Raw genomic sequence first — 15,192 nt, forward strand, 5'->3', positions numbered from 1 at the left:
AAGGATACTCCCACTGGGGCTGAAAGGACCCACTCGCTGGGGATGAAAGTATCCACTCATTAGCGGTAAAAGGATCCACTCACTTGGGCTGAAAGGATACACTCACAGGGGGAAGGATCCACTTACCAGGGCTGAAATTATACACTCATTGGGGTTGAAAGGATACACCAACTAGAGCGGAAAGGATACACTCACTGGGGGTGAAAGGATACTCTCACTGGGAATGAAATGATCTCTTAACTGTGGCTTAAAGGATCCACTGACTGGGATGAAAGGGTCCACTCAATGGGGATTAAAGGATCCACTCACTGGCGATGAAAGGATCCACTCACTAGGTATTGAAGGATCCACTCACTGGGGATGAAAGGATACAGCCACTGGGGATGGAAAGATCTACTCACTGGGGATGAAAGGATACACCCACTGGAGCTGAAAAGATACACTTACTGGGAAAAAAAGGGCCCACTAACTGTCTCTGAAAGGATACACACACTGGGGATGAAAGGATACACAAACTGTGGCTAAAAGGATCCACTCACTGGGGCTGAAATGTTACACTCACTGGGGTGAAAGGATAGACTCACTAGAAATTAAGGGATCCACTCACAGGGGATGAAAGGATCCACTCACTAGGGATGAAAAGATCCACTCCCTGGGGATGAAAGGATACAATCACGGGGGAAGAAAGGATCCACTCGCTGTTGATGAAAAGATCCACTATCTTTGGCTGAAAGGTTCCACTTGCTGGGATAAAAGGATCCACTCACTGGGGATGAAAGGATCCACTCACTGGGGATGAAAGGATCTACTCACTGGGGATGAAAGGATCCACCCACTGGGGTTGAAAGGATCCAACCACTGGTGATGAAAGGATGCACCCACTGCAGCTGAAAGGATTCACTCACTGGGGATGAGAGGATTCACACACTGTGGCTGAAAGTATACACTCACTGGGGCTGAAAGTATACACCCACTGGTGATGAAAGGATACACTCACTGGGGATGAAAGGATACACCCACTGGGGCTGAAAGGATCCGCTAACTGGGGCTGAAAGGATACACTTACTGGGGATGAAAGGATACACCCACTGGAGATGAAAGGGTACACTTGCTGGGGATGAAAAGATACACCGACTGGGGCTGAATGGATGCACTCACTGGGGATGAAAGGAAACACTCACTGGGAATGAAAGGATACACCCACTGGGGGTAGAAGGATACACTCAGTGGGGATAAAAGGATACACCTACTGGGGATATAACTCTCACCGGGGATGAAAGTGTACACTAACTGAGAATGAATATATTCACTAACTGTAGCTGAAAGGATATACTCACTGGGATTAATGGATCCACTCACTGGAGATTAAAGGACCCACTCACTGGGAATTAAAGGATCCACTCACTAGGGATGAAAAGATGCACTCAGTGGCGATGAAAGTATACACTCACTGGGGTTGAAAGGATACACTCACTGGGGATGAAAGGACCTTGACCCTCGGTCACTGGCCTGCTCTCTCCCCAGCAGCTCCACGATTTCTGCACCGCCGCTGAGTCCCCTGCTTGTTTGATCAAGGCTGCTGGCTGCCCCGTTGTGTGCTCATGGCTGCCTCAGCCGGTCCCTGCTCCCCGCATCCATCTGTGGCATTGTTGGAATTCGGTAACTGTAATTGTATTGGGTATTTGTACTGTTTTTAGTACTGTTCTGTATTTGTACTGTTTTCCCTTCTTGTTTCCCCTTTTGTTAATTGTTTTTTGGCTTCTCCGACCCCGCGTTTCCCACTTCCCTTTTCCTGTCGTTGCAGCCCCTCTCCCCTGTCCTCGCCCTTTATCGCCTCCCAGCTGATCGTCCCTCCCCACTCCCCTACTTCATGGCGGCCGATGCGGTGGAGCGCGAGTAAGACCTTGACCCTCGGTCACTGGAATCCTCTCTCCCCAGCAGCTCCGAGTTTTCTGCACCGCCGCTGAGCCCCCTGCCTGAGTGTTCAAGGCTGCTGTCTGCTCCGTTGTGTGCCTGTGGCTGCCTCTGCTGGTCCCTGCTCCCCGCGTCCATCTGTGGCATTGCTAGCATTCAGTAACTGTAATTGTATTGGGTATTTGTACTGTTTTTTTGTACTGTACTGTATTTGTTTTTCACTTCTTGTTTTCCCTTTTGTTAATAGTTTTTTGGCTTCTCCAAGCCCACGTTTCTGGCTTTCCTTTTCCTGCCACAGCGGCCCCTCCCCCCTGTCCTCGCCCATTCCCGCCTCCGAGATGATCGTCCCCCACCGCTTCCCTACTTCATGCTGATCATCCCTCTCCGCTCCTCTACTTCATGGAGGCCGTAGCACGGTCACGCAGCTGGCTCGCCGAAGGTGCGCCTAAGGCAAGCCCATCTGCACCCGTCTGGAACCCGACCACAACCATCGCCAGGAACCTTGGATCTCTGACCATCCATCGCTACAACACTACCACCCTCCTCGTACTCAACCTCGGAAGACTCAGAGACTGTCATCAGGCATCGCCACACATGACCCATGGCCAGTTCTCCTGCCTCCACTGCTGGCAGAACTTCACCACCACGCTGGCCCCCCAAACCGCTGACGCTAGCGCCGGCAACACTCGAAGATGCATCCTCCTCAACATACGCTCTGTGCACAAACACGCAGTGGAAATCTGGAAACCTACTCGACTCCCTCTCCCCCGACGACGCCTTCTTCAAGGAGACCTGGACCAACGCCTCCTCCGCCCCCGACATCATCACCGCCATCCCAGACAGATACAAGATCCAGAGAAAGGACCGCCCCAACCACCCGGGTCAGGCCTCGCCATCGCCCACAAAAGCACTCTCTGCCTCACCACCTCCAGCGAAACCTTCCCTGCCGCCGAGCACCTGCACTTCCCAATCTAGACCAGACCCACCGCCACACCCCGAGAAACCCTCGTCTACAGACCCCCTGGTCCCCAGACACCCTTCGCCACCATCATCAGCAACTTCATCGCACCCCACGCCATCGCCTCAATGAACTGCATACTCTTCGGAGACCTGAACTTCCACCTCGACAGCCCCAGCAACCCCCAAATGACAACCTCACCAACATCGGACTCAAACAACTCGTCACCACACCGACCCACAGAGCAAGACACACCCTCGACCCCATCTTCGCTGCAGGAAACAGCGTTCGATTCAGCCACACTACACAACCACCATGGACCGACCACCACTGCGTACACTTCACCGTCAACTGTAGTATGGATTGTGGGTTCATTGTCAACATTTGCTAAGTTAGCATGAGCTTCGCTGCCATGAGGCTGCTTTTGCAAATGATACTGCATGCATATATTTCGCAAGACTCTGTTTGTGTCCTTTTCACATGAGAACTGTCTGCTTTTCGCGTTCTCTGCTGTGCTTTGAGGTTTAGTCTGCACAAGATGTACAAGGTCGATCAACAATGCCCCTTGTTATTCTGTTGTGGTCAGTCCCTTGTACCTAGACATAACATGCTACACACAGCAGCACTACTGGAAATCGTAGGCTTTAATATTGCAAGTGAAACATGTTGTTGAGACACTTGGAGAGACACCTTTCCAGAAAGAAGAGCTGTGCTTGTCCTGAGATGTAAACCTTTCATTTAGGCCTTAAGGTATGGGGTCTGCTGACAAAGCTTAGAGGTCTTCTTTTTTATAATAAACTATTTCTTACCACAGGGAGGGTGGTTAGGTATTGTAGCCCTTTTCCACTGTCTTTATAAAATGATATCCCCGTTTGTATTCTATGGAATTGTGACAATGCTGACTATATTTTGTTTATGCATTTTGCTGCTAGTAATGGCACGTGTACTGTACCATAGAGCGCGTTAGTTAAAATAAACATTTTAAACTATACCATGACTCTGATTACTCTTATTGTGGACAAGTATGAGTGAGTAAGCGAAAGAGTTGTCTGGCTCCCGCGATTCCTGAGAGAGTCAGGAGTGTTGTGTCCTGGGTTGTCTAATCATTGGTAGCTTTGCTGTTAGTCGGAAAACGAATGAGACACTATGTGGAAATTTAGCTTGCAAACTGAACATTATCTGCGCCATCTTGCCTCTCCCCAACGCCACACACAGCGAGCACACAACAGCCATTTTAGGCACCCCACTCTCTCCCCCGCTCATTGTCGATCGCCAGCGCGTTCCCCTGACGCTGCAAGTATCCCCCGCGCGCCGGCCACCCCCGCTCTCTCATACACGGGCCATAAACCCTCTCATTCAGCGCGACCCTGCCATGGAATCACATCCCACACCTGACCGACATCCCATACATGGTCATGCCCCTCTTTGATAAACCCCCTTCCTCTGCGCCCCATTGTCCGACCCGATCCCAGGCCATCACCTAGCCCTGCGGATGCAGTTTATTGCCCCTACTGTAAGGGAAACACCCCACATCAAAGGGATTACGGTGGATCAAAGCCCCTACCCCCTGAGACCCGGCCGGTTGCACACACCCCCGGGAATTGGCGGAATATCCAGCTGCGTGATAGCCATCTCCTACTGTGGGTGGGGTGGGGACTTCTACTGTAGATATGTGTGGGAACGAGCTTGAAGTGGGGGTTCCAAGGAATGTCTTTCCGTACATCAAAGTCTCAATAAGAATGTACCATATGTAATAAAGCAATAAACCTGTGTATAAGAGACCAGGTCTCAGAGATGCAGTTAGAGCACCTCGTGACGATACCTTGCTGTCTGATCTGATGTGTTCTGCTCCGACGGAATAAAACTTTGTTTCCTGCCTTCCAGTCTCCGGCGCCTGCCTCTTTCATTGGTAAATTATCGAGTGGTATGAGAGGCGATTACCGCCGGGCAATACTTGAAAGGTTATCGACTGAAACTGCCGCTACCATTTAACAATTGGCGTCCCAAGCGTGGGGCCCATCAGCGACACGTGGATCCAGTGGGAGAGGTCCCGATGACAGAGTGAACGACTGCAACGATCGGGAGAGCTCCTGCCCAATAGACCCTCGTCTGGCAGCCGATCATCCGAACTTCACTGGTTCCGAGCAGACCTCTCTCGAGTGATCTACGGTCCTGACTGGGAACCATCAGGAGTGCCGCGGCAAATACGGAGAGTAGAGGACGATCGGGCGCTGGAGGCGGAAGACGAGAAACTGTCCACGCGGTCCGGGTAAGGTCGTGATACACGACAAATTGCGAAATAATTGATTGATTGTTTGAAGTTTTGAAATACTAGTATTGCTCATTGATTGTTCTCTTTGAGATATTCGCTGTCTACAAACGGGGAGGAGTAGAAATACTCTCTCTCTCTCTCTCTCCCTTTGCAGATAGTGAAGGGTAGGTAACGCAGACTTTTGTCCCCGTTGTAACCCGTCGTGCCTATCTTTATCTCCCCACTGATTGATTGTCCGAACATTGATTGTTTTGAAGAATAGTGCTCTTTGAGATATTCTCTGTTTGCAAATAACGTAGAATAGAAATATTCTGTCTAGTCTTTGCAAATAGTGAAGGGTAGGTAACGCAGACTTTTGTCCCCGTTGTAACCCGTCGTGCCTATCTTTATCTCCCCATTGATTGATTGATTGATTGTCCGAACACTAGTTGTTCGATATTGGTTCTTTGGAGGTATTCTCTGCTTACAAATAACGAGGAATAGAGATATTCTGTCTAGTCTTTGCAAGCAGTGAAAAGATAGGTAGTGCTGACTTTTGTCCCCGTTGAAACCCGTCATGCCTATCTTCTCCCCACTGATTGGTAGTTGGTTCTGCCCGGACCGCTTATTAGAGGTGAACCATCCGGCTCCACTGGAGGGCACCCCTAATAAGGACATGTTCACTAAATATGGACTAGTCGCCGTAGCTTATAGCAAGCTGTGGCATAAATATACCAAGAAGGACCCCGAGAGTCAGTGGCCACTGATGGGATCCTTCGACGACCATAAGATAGAAGTGCTAGAAATAGCTTTGCGTAGCAATAAGACGACGCCTACTATGCTTGACAGTATCGGCATGTGGCGCAAAGAAGCAACGCAACGGAAAAAGAGGGAAGAAGTAAAAGCAGAAAAGGAATTACGAAAAGCAGCTCACCTTGCCGCTAGAAAGTTAGAAGAAGAAATAAAGGAGAGAAGGGAAACTAAACTAAGACAGGAGCCCGAAACATCAGGCCAGTACGCTGTTAGGACCCCTTCTTTGCTCTACCCTGAGTTGTCCTCTAAGCAGCGAACGAATGATGAATTACTATTAGGTCCCCGATCATTTACATGCCCCCTCCATACGCACCCTCCCAATCAATAGTGCAACACCCACAACCCCCAAACACGAGCGAAAGCAGTACAGGGGCCTCGGTCCTCACGGTCTCCGCGCCGGCCGAGCCTCCTGTACTGAACACAACGTCGGCAATAACGTTGGATGACCCTGAGATGAGAAAGAAAGATTCCACCAGAATGAATCGACTAACGAAGGATGAACGAGCAGGAATCGACAAAATAGTAAAGACACTAGTGGAGCGTAAGGAAAGTGAGGAGTATATAACAGACGTATATAACTCGTATGCAGACAGCCGCAGACGACACTTTGTCGTACGACTTTGTTATCATGCCCTAAATGCATATGAGGATAGGTACCGCGATAAAGGTCCCGAAGGCTTAGCGACCCTATATAGGAAGGTAGACATTGGGGAAGAAGGAGAGGGCGATGTAACGAACCTCTTCACTCGTACACTCGAGGTCTATCGACACCTTAGAGAACACAGGCAGACCACCAAAGCAGAAACCCCCATAGCGACTAAGCCCCAAGAAGGAAGGGCTGATACCATGATGCCCATCAAAGAGGCTGCCCCCTACTGGGTCCCCCCAAGAGGTCAGGGAACACATGACGACATCAACCACCAAGATGCGAAGGGAAGGGTTGTATATAATTGGGTCTACCAGCCATGGGACCGACAAGATATTTTGACCTTTAGAAAAACTCTACCCGACTTGAGAAAGAACCCGACTGCCTTCTACACTGAACTGGGTACAGCCTTAGGTTCTACGATAATGACTTTAGCAGATATCGACTTGTTCTTTGGGCTATGTCTGCCGGCTGATGTGTGGAAGCAAATCCGGAAAGTTGACCACGCTGAGCCGTTCGGATATACCTGGTTACAACTCGATACCATAGACAAACAGCGAGAACCAGGACAGAAACCCCCGAAAGCCATATTAGAGCTCCCAGACAAGATTGTACAGAAGCTAAAGACTCTAATCCCAGAAAGAAAGGTAGGCTGGTCGATAGTGACGGCTTGTCGCCAGAAACCCCAGGAGGATGTGTCTGAATACTTCTCCCGATTCGAGACTGTGTTTTCCGATTACAGTGGCCAAGACATGACCACCGCAACCGGACATCACCTCTTTGTCCAGAATTATGTGAAGGGTCTGTCACAAGAAGTTTCCCAGAAGCTACAGACCAGCGAGAGTAGTTGGGCAGCCTCCAAACCCGCAGCAATTCTCCAGATGGCCCAATATTACGAAAACCAGAAGAACGAGAACGATAGGGCGTCAGAGAGGAAGAAAAAGGAACTGAAGGAGAGGGTAATGATAGCACAGTTGCAAGGGGTGACCATAGGAAGGGAACCCCCGAAAGGGAATTACCAACCAACCGCCCCTAGAAAGCTACCCCCTAGAGACCATACACCTGCACCCTACAACGGACGGAGAGACTTAGATGGGAACCAATGTGCGTTCTGTAGAGGGTTCGGACACTGGAAATCCCAGTGCCCGGTCCTTCTGGAACTGAACAAAAATAGGGATCCCAGAGACACAGCATATGACCCCAGAAATAGAGGACACACGAACGACGCCATCAACGACAGGCCAGGCAGACCAAACACCTTTGATCGCCCCCAACAAAACCAGTGTCAGCAGTCCGACTACGAAAGCACCCATGACTTCGCATAGGACCGCCAGGGGCAAGGGAGGGATCCAGTCGAACTCCGTGTTGACCAGCAAGGTCCTTACGTCACCGCTAAGGTCCTAGGCACGAAATCTCCATTCCTGGTAGATACTGGAGCGACACGTAGTGCGTTATCTAAACGACTGATTCCTAGGGCACCCTTGTCTGGCTCACACGTAACCTCAATAGGCTTCGATGGAACGCCCTCCACTAACCCCTTATCAGCACCAATCTCCTTTGACTTAGACGATAACGTCACTGACACGACCTTTCTGCTCTCCTCCAACACCCCCGATGCTATTATGAGACTTGACTTACTAAAACATTTTCGAGCTACCATCAGATGCTCCCCAGACGGAGTTCGGGTCATCCTGCACGATAACCCAGATCTGTCCAGACCCTGTCACACACGGCGTATGCTCTCTATAACCGATGCTGACCTGTCCCTACTCGACACATTACCTTCACATCTATGGGCTAAAACCGACTCAGATGTAGGGCGCATGGTGATCGACCCAGTACACATAACCGTCCGACCGGACGCAGTGCTCCCAAAGCTTCCACAGTATCGGATATCGCCCGAAGGCGAGAAGGCGTTGGTGGAAATCATCGAGTCCCTAGTCGATGCAGGAGTGGTAGAAGAAGTAGTCAGTAATGTTTGCAACAGCCCTATCCTACCCATTGTTAAGAAGCAAGGTGAGGGAGATGAGAAAGCATACCGCTTACGAGAAGTTAACAAAGTAGTCATACCTCAGTACCCCGTGGTCTCAGACATCACCACCATCCTCACCCTGATTCCGTCCACTGCCACTACCTTTACCGTTATTGATCTCAAGAACGCATTCTTTTCCATCCCCATCCACCCAGACAGCCGCTACCTCTTCGGCTTCACCCTAAAAGCCCGTTCGTACAGATTCTGTAGGGCACCCCAAGGCTACACTGAGAGTCCCAGCATTTATAGCCAAGCCCTCAAGAGACAACTAGATGCAGTCCAACTGCCCGATGGAGTAGTGCTAATACAGTACGTCGATGACATCCTTTTGGCGGCCGACACCACTCCACTTGCAGTCACAGCCACCATTCACCTCCTCCGCTTCCTCGCGGAGAACGGTCACAAGGTCTCCAGGAAGAAATTACAATTCTGCCAACCCCAAGTAACATATCTAGGCCACCTACTATCCAAAGACGGGAGAAAACTTACCCCTGACCGAATTCAGACCATCCTAGAAACCCCTGTTCCCAAAACTCAGAAGCAAGTGCGGTCCCTGGTAGGCCTCACCTCCTTTTGTCGACAATGGTTGCCAAACTTCAGTCTTATCGTAAAACCTCTGCTCTCCCTGCTGGCTAAAGATGTCCCCTTCCCCCTCCCTTGGACACCCGAATGTCAATCCTCCTTCAAAGAATTACGAGACGCCCTCTGCTCAGCCCCAGTCCTAGGAACCCCGGACTACACTAAACCTTTTTCCCTCTACACCCACGAAAGGGAGGGATGCGCGTTGTCTGTCCTAACCCAGTCCATAGGTCCTAAACAACGCCCTTGTGCCTACTTCTCTGCCACTCTTGACCCCGTAGCCAGAGCTTTGCCTGCCTGCCTTCGAGCAGTGGCCGCCGCTGCTGTCTCTATCCGGCAAAGCGAGGGGATTGTGCTCTCGAACCCCCTCACTGTATTGGTACCCCATGCGGTTGACACCCTCCTGAACCAAACCAAGACTCAACACCTGACTAGCGCACGACTGACCGGTTACGAACTGACTCTGCTTGCACCCCACATCACATTGAAACGATGCACCACTCTGAATCCAGCTACTCTACTACCTCTCCCTGACACTGATCCCAATGCGTCCCCTATACACGACTGTGTGACCCTCACCGACGAACAGACCAAGAGTAGGGTCGGCCTCCGAGATACTGCCTTCCCGGACCCTGACGGAGAACTGTGGGTGGATGGCTCATGTATCAAGCTCCCCGATGGCACCACCTCAGCTGCCTATGCAGTCACCACGGCCCGAACAGTTGTTGAGACAGCCCGCATCACACAGCGATCCGTACAGGCGGCGGAACTAATTGCTCTCACACGAGCATGCATTCTGGCAGCAGGGACAACCGCAAACATTTACACAGACAGTCAGTATGCCTTCGGGGTAGTTCACCACTTTGGGCTCCTATGGAAAGAGAGGGGATTCCTGACCTCTCATGGCACACCCATCCTGCATGGAGATCTAGTCTCTGCCCTGACCGAAGCGGTCCTCCTCCCCACACGGCTGGCTGTGATCAAATGCCAAGCACACAAGAAGGTGACAGACATTATAGGACAGGGAAATGCACTAGCTGACATTACTGCCCGAACCACAGCCGAGAATAGGTCCATGACCCGTATGTACGTGACCAGGTCACAAGCTGAGAAATGGAAGGATGCTAGGGAAACGATTAGGGAGATCCAATTAGCCAGTACACCACACGAGTTAACTGAATGGGCATGGGTGGGATTGAAGGACGATGATGGTTGCTGGCGGACTAAAGACTCGAACAAATGGTTGCTACCAGACTCATACTTGATCCCCATGCTGACCATGGCACACTCCCCCGCACACATAGGGTCTGCCCCCATGATCGAACTCATCTCCAAAGTCTGGCACAACGACAAGATCCCAGACTCAGCCAAACGTCTGGTCCAACAATGCCTAGTATGCCTCCAACACAACCCTGGGAAAGGAACTGCTGTACCCCGGGGAGGGTTCGGGGTCCCCAATCGCCCTTTTGAAGTCCTACAAATGGACTATGTCCAGTTAGAAAGGTGCCAAGGTTTGAAGTACGTACTTGTCGTTGTGTGTGCCTTCAGCAAGTGGGTGGAAGCCTATCCAACCCACGACAACACCGCCATGACTACCGCAAAAGTACTACTGAAGGAATTCTTCCCCCGATACGGCTTTTGTCGAATTTTGTGGAGCGACAACGGCCCCCACTTCGTAGCCGAAGTTATCCAACTCATCTTAAAAGGGTTGGATGTAAAACAGAAATTCCATGCGGTCTTCCATCCCCAATCTGCAGGCTTGGTTGAGCGACACAATGCCACATTGAAGCTTAAGATAGCAAAAATAGTCGCCACCACAGGACTAAGATGGCCAGACGCTCTCCCGCTAGCATTGCTATCAATGCGTTCCACCCCCACCAAACACCACTTAACCCCCTACGAGGTCGTCTTCGGGCGGCCCATGAACCTTTGGACTGCACCGAAACCAACATCCATCCACGACGTCCCGGACGTCCTCATGTCTGACTATCTGTACAATCTAACTAAAACGTTGTCTGTTATCCATCAGCAGGTGCTGCACGCCATTCCCGATGTTTCCAGGGGCCCCGGACACGACATCCAACCCGGTGACTTCGTCTTAGTGCGTAACTTCCAGCGCACCAAGAGTCTGGAGCCCCGGTGGACGGGCCCCCTGCAAGTCCTGATCACCACCCGAACAGCTCTTCGAGTGGAGGGGAAACGCAATTGGCTGCATGCACACCACTGCAAGAAGGTATCACCGACCCTGACAACCACGGACAACATCACCGCCCAAGAGGAACTTCTGGACACAGACCGACCATCCCTGAGCCGCTGCCCGGATACAGAGACACTTGAATTGACTGAATATCCCGATCCCACTGTGCCATCCAAGGAAGGGTATAACTTGCGACGAAAGGAGAGAACTTCGGCTAAGCAGACCACAAACTAAGTTGAAATCTCAGAGCGGTTGCCTAGTCACCTCAAAGGCCATCAGGAGAGAAACTAAACAAAGTCTGTGGTTCTGCCCGCTACCGAGTTCCTTGAAGGTGATGGAAGCGCCCGACATGAAGATGATGGAAGCAATCGGACGTCTGAAGACCCACTACAAAAACCCAAAGACTGACAGAATGCACAGCTCAAAGACTATTATACTTTTCGTTACCCTTCTCTTTTGCCTTCTCCTCATGGTCACCTTCTGGATCATGGAGGAGAGCACCCCTGCTCATAGGACATTGCTGACCACCGTTCAACCTACCACCATGAAAGAACACCATCTGATCTCACTTTCACCCCAACTCCGAGAAAGACGTAAGGAGTTCTGGAATAACTCTTTTGTGCAGTTGCTCCACCAACACAATCTTGCCGCCAACGCCACTAACTGCTGGATCTGTGGATTGCTACCACATGCCACTGGGCATTCAATCCCTTTCATCCCTTCACCTTTTTCTGTCCATGGTTCCTGCCTCGCCTGGCTAATCCTCCTGCAGGAGAGCTACAAGGACAATGCCACTTCCGGCAAAACTGTGTCACACTTCTACCATGGGTTCTGGCTGAACAAAACTGGAAAAACCTCTGCCCTCTTCTGCCCTCTGAAGTCAAACACTTCCTTCCACCTGGACATCCCTGCCAAAGAACGAGTTGAAATGCAAGTGTTCAACAACCCAGCCAGACCTACCTTCTCTTACCTCCGGAAATGAACGGCCGCCACCCTGACAGTGGCCCTAACCGTCATCAACATCACTGGATTTGTGTGCCTCGAGGGCCTGGGGGCGCAGCTGGTGGGCCACAGCTCCTGCCTCATCACCCGAACATTGGATTCAGTCGATCCACCCTCCTTTGTTGCCTCCCCGAATATGTACTTCATCTGTGGTACTAAGGCCTACACCTGGCTCCCAAAAGGTTGGGGAGGCACCTGCTACATCGCTTTTGTCCTTCCCCCGACATTTGTGGCTCCAGCAAACCATCACCGACAGAAACGTGCCAAAGACATTGTACAAGCCGACTCCACCGGAGCACAGTTCCTGGATGCAGTAAAGGGACTTGTTCCACTCTGGGGTCCAATGGTAAACAGCCGCGCCATCCGCCACTTAACCCAGGCAGTCGAAACAGCAATGAACATTACAGCTGGCGCCCTTGCCAACAACACCGCCGAACTTCAGGCCGTCCGCCTGGTGGCTCTTCAGAACCGCCTTGTTCTAGATGTGGTTCTGGCTGATCGTGGAAGAGCATGCCGCATCATTGGGTCCAGCTGTTGTACCTACGTACCGGATAACTCACCCTCAGTCTACAAAGCAATTGAACACCTCCACAGACTTTCCGCAGAGGTCCATCAGGAGCAGGAAGGATGGTCACTTGGGAGCTGGTTTTGGGACACTATTAAAAGTTGGGGATGGAGGCTGTTTTCATTTATCCTAATACCGGTTGTGATACTATGTGGATGTTGCTTGGGGATTCAGTGTCTGCCACCTTTATGTTCGCTTTTTATGAACTGCATCTGCCCTAAGACTTTGAACTTTGAAGCAGAGCGGGTGAAAGCTCTTTATGAGGTGGAAGTCCGCAGTATTATGGGGATAAATCCGAACTAGACAAGCTGGCGAGATATGTTAAAAGGGAGGACTGTGGAAATTTAGCTTGCAAACTGAACATTATCTGCGCCATCTTGCCTCTCCCCAACGCCACACACAGCGAGCACACGACAGCCATTTTAGGCACCCCACTCTCTCCCCCGCTCATTGTCGATCGCCAGCGCGTTCCCCTGACGCTGCAAGTATCCCCCGCGCGCCGGCCACCCCCGCTCTCTCATACACGGGCCATAAACCCTCTCATTCAGCGCGACCCTGCCATGGAATCACATCCCACACCTGACCGACATCCCATACATGGTCATGCCCCTCTTTGATAAACCCCCTTCCTCTGCGCCCCATTGTCCGAACCGATCCCAGGCCATCACCTAGCCCTGCGGATGCAGTTTATTGCCCCTACTGTAAGGGAAACACCCCACATCAAAGGGATTACGGTGGATCAAAGCCCCTACCCCCTGAGACCCGGCCGGTTGCACACACCCCCGGGAATTGGCGGAATATCCAGCTGCGTGATAGCCATCTCCTACTGTGGGTGGGGTGGGGACTTCTACTGTAGATATGTGTGGGAACGAGCTTGAAGTGGGGGTTCCAAGGAATGTCTTTCCGTACATCAAAGTCTCAATAAGAATGTACCATATGTAATAAAGCAATAAACTTGTGTATAAGAGACCAGGTCTCAGAGATGCAGTTAGAGCACCTCGTGACGATACCTTGCTGTCTGATCTGATGTGTTCTGCTCCGACGGAATAAAACTTTGTTTCCTGCCTTCCAGTCTCCGGCGCCTGCCTCTTTCATTGGTAAATTATCGAGTGGTATGAGAGGCGATTACCGCCGGGCAATACTTGAAAGGTTATCGACTGAAACTGCCGCTACCATTTAACAACTATTGCTGGTTGGTTTGGGATTTTGGGTACTAATGTGGTAGGTTGGTACACTCCTAATCACTGAGGTCCTGTTTTCCTGCACATAGTTCTGTATATGTGCAGAATCCCTGCAACACAACAAACCCAAGGCACCCAAACCAGCCACACGCCTAACATGAAGAAAATGGAGCAAAGTCACTGACAAGCAACTCAACTCCACTCTCACCCGAGACAACCACACCTGGGCATCCAACACCAACGTAGCAGCCAGAGAACTCCACACCTGGATCTCCACCTGCGCAGACAAGCTCGCCCCACTACGCACCCCGACAAACAGCGCCCCAGGAAAGCTGCCTGGTTCACCACCAATCTCCAAGAAGCCAGACTCACCTGCAGACGCTTGGAGAAGAAATGGAGAATCACCAAGACACCCGAAAACCACACCACCTACAAGGGCGCCATGACAGACTACCACTCCCAAATCAGAAACACCATGAAGAGCTTCATCCACAGCTGACCCCAACGACCTCAAGAACTACCCGCCCATCTCGCTTATCCTACTACACCTATCAGCGACCTTCGACACCGCCTGCCACCGCACACTAGTCGCCAGACTACACGGCGCCGGCATACAAGGAACAGCCATAGACTGGATTCAATCATTCCTCACCGGTAGAAGCCAAAGGATCAGACTGCCCACCTTCCTCTCCGATCACACGAAAATCAGGTGCAGAGTTCCACAGGGGTCATCACTGAGCCCCACCCTCTTCAACATCTACATGGCCCCCCTCGCCGCCATCGTCTGACAACATGGCTTCAACATCGTATCCTTTGCTGACGACACCCAGCTCATCCTCTCCCTTACCAAAGACCCTGCCACCGCCAGACTCAACTTCCAGAAAGGAATGCAAAATGTCGCAATCTGGATGACCGACAGCTGCTTGAAGCACAACGAGGAGAAGAGAGAAGTCCTCGTCCTTGGAACCACCCCTACAGCATGGGACAACACCTGGTGGCCGACCACCCTCGGAAGCCCACCTACCCCCTCGGACCTCCACAAAAACCTCGGCAT

Source organism: Triturus cristatus, chromosome 3_1 (assembly GCF_964204655.1).
Source record: "Triturus cristatus chromosome 3_1, aTriCri1.1, whole genome shotgun sequence".
NCBI lineage: Eukaryota > Metazoa > Chordata > Amphibia > Caudata > Salamandridae > Triturus > Triturus cristatus.